The 2,428-nt window shown below is 43.2% G+C and overlaps 1 non-coding gene across 1 annotated transcript; it reads right to left on the bottom strand.

The window, feature by feature from the left end:
• Nucleotides 1-1,962: 1,962 nt before the first annotated feature.
• TRNAR-CCU (transfer RNA arginine (anticodon CCU)) lies at nucleotides 1,963-2,035 on the bottom strand. The gene has a single exon. It is a non-coding gene; the product is annotated as a tRNA-Arg (tRNA).
• Between the last annotated feature and the right edge of the window lie 393 nt (nucleotides 2,036-2,428).

Here is a 2,428-nt window from a genome sequence, read left to right as displayed (position 1 = left end):
CATTCTAACCTCTCTGTTTTTAACTAACTTTACATCCGAGGTTTAGAAAGAAACAAACAAAACTTGGCTGTAAAATTTTGCTGTGCTGGAATAGAATACCTATTCTCTGAAAGTGATTGTCAGCCTACAGAAAAAGACAATTCCCTTGTCTCTGCTCTGGGCCCAAATTAAAGCAAAAAACCTCCAACTACTTGGAAACCTGCTTACCCAGCCCAAAGAAAAAGCAAATGGGTAGAACACACCCCCCCTATTTACTTTTAGGAAGAAAAGAAAAGAAAAAAAAACCTCTGGGTTGGAAGACTGTGAATTTCCCTGCAGGAGTTAAGTACCCTGCCTCCAGGCAAAGAAAACCTGCAATTCACAAAGATAATCCCCTTTTGTCTCTGCTTGGCCACAAAGCAGAGAAAAAACAAGCTGCTTTCAGTTTCAGCTGCTTTCTGGACTTCCTTTCCAAAGGAAAAAAAAATTTCCTTTTTAAAATCTGTATTTCTAGTTCAAAAAATCTCAACTGGATCTCAAAATAATTTCAGGTTAATCCCACCACTATGCCACCATGTCAAGGTTCCTCCCCCACTCTGAACTCTATGGTACAGATGTGGGGACCTGCATGAAAAACCTCCTAAGCTTATCTTTACCAGCTTAGGTCAAAACTTCCCCAAGGTACAAAATATTCCACCCATTGTCCTTGGATTGGCCGCTACCACCACCAAACTAATACTGGTTACTAGGGAAGAGCTGTTTGGACGCGTCTTTCCCCCCCAAATACTTCCCAAAACCTTGAACCCCACTTCTTGGACCAGGTTTGGTAAAAAGCCTCACCAATTTGCCTAGGTGACTACAGACCCAGACCCTTGGATCTTAAGAACAATGAACAATCCTCCCAACACTTGCACCTCCCCTTTCCTGGGAAATGTTGGATAAAAAGCCTCACCAATTTGCATAGGTGACCACAGACCCAAACCCTTGGATCTGAGAACAATGAAAAAGCATTCAGTTTTCTTACAAGAAGACTTTTAATAAAAATAGAAGTAAATAGAAATAAAGAAATCCCCCCTGTAAAATCAGAATGGTAGATCTCTTACAGGGTAATTAGATTCAAAAACATAGAGAACCCCTCTAGGCAAAACCTTAAGTTACAAAAAAGATACACAGACAGAAATAGTTATTCTATTCAGCACAATTCTTTTCTCAGCCATTTAAAGAACTCATAATCTAACACATACCTAGCTAGATTACTTACTAAAAGTTCTAAGATTCCATTCCTGGTCTATCCCCGGCAGAAACCAGCATATAGACAGACACACAGACCCTTTGTTTCTCTCCCTCCTCCCAGCTTTTGAAAGTATCTTGTCTCCTCATTGGTCATTTTGGTCAGGTGCCAGCAAGGTTACCTTTAGCTTCTTAACCCTTTACAGGTGAGAGGAGCTTTCCCCTGGCCAGGAGGGATTTCAAAGGGGTTTACACTTCCCTTTATATTTATGACACACCCTTTATTCCATAACATAATTAAGGAAAATATTTCTCAATGAACTCTTCGTAAAAGGTCAGAAACAGCCAGTGTCCGCATCATGCTAAGGGCATTGGTATTTTCTTTAAATTTGCCAGACCAACCTAACTAACATCTAACAGACATTTGAACCTCTTCTTTTCACACGATTGCTCATCCTCAGGCTCTGCTTTGTCTCCAGACAGATCCATTCTCTTTCAGAACGGCCTTCCTCTTTCCATCTGTTTTGTTCATTGACATGTTGGAGTAAACACTCCCCTTCACTCTGTTCTCAGACAAACACTAGTATTAACTGTTTGCTACTGATGGGTTTAGAAAGCGTTTGTCGAGTGGAAGATGACATTTGTGGAGGATTGTTCCCAAGATCCAGTACTTTGTGTTCCAACATATCCCAGCTTCCTTGGTGAAAATAAGACCAAGGTTTCCTTGCAATATAGAAGAAGAAAGCAGCTTTTCACCCCAGATGGGACTTGGACCCACAATCTCTGGCTTAGGAAGCCAATGCCTTATCCATTAGGCCACTGGGGCCCTGCTGCATAAGTGAAGGAGGGATGGAAATTCCCTCTCATAATTGCACATTCCTCACATTCACTTGGAACCAAATACTCCCTTTATGAACTTTACATAACTGTCTGCATCCCCTGGCTGCGAGGCAAAGGGGCAGGTCACTGACAGAGCTGAGCACCACCTTTCTGCCAGCCATCTTTAGAGAAGAACCCCACCCTAGAGTCACACCTCCCTCCTCCAGCACCTCCATGTCTGTGGCTCTGAGTGCCAGTAGGCTGCTTAGTGGGCGAATCTGGGCTTGGAAGAGGGGGTCAGGTCAGCCTGTAAGGAATAACCAGGTGGGGCAGACCCAGGGGGAGGCTGTGGGCTGCTGTACAATTGGATCAAGTGACAGCTGGCTGAGTTCCAGGAGAT

Source organism: Lepidochelys kempii, chromosome 21 (assembly GCF_965140265.1).
Source record: "Lepidochelys kempii isolate rLepKem1 chromosome 21, rLepKem1.hap2, whole genome shotgun sequence".
NCBI lineage: Eukaryota > Metazoa > Chordata > Testudines > Cheloniidae > Lepidochelys > Lepidochelys kempii.
This window is presented reverse-complemented; position numbering and strand designations above follow the sequence as displayed.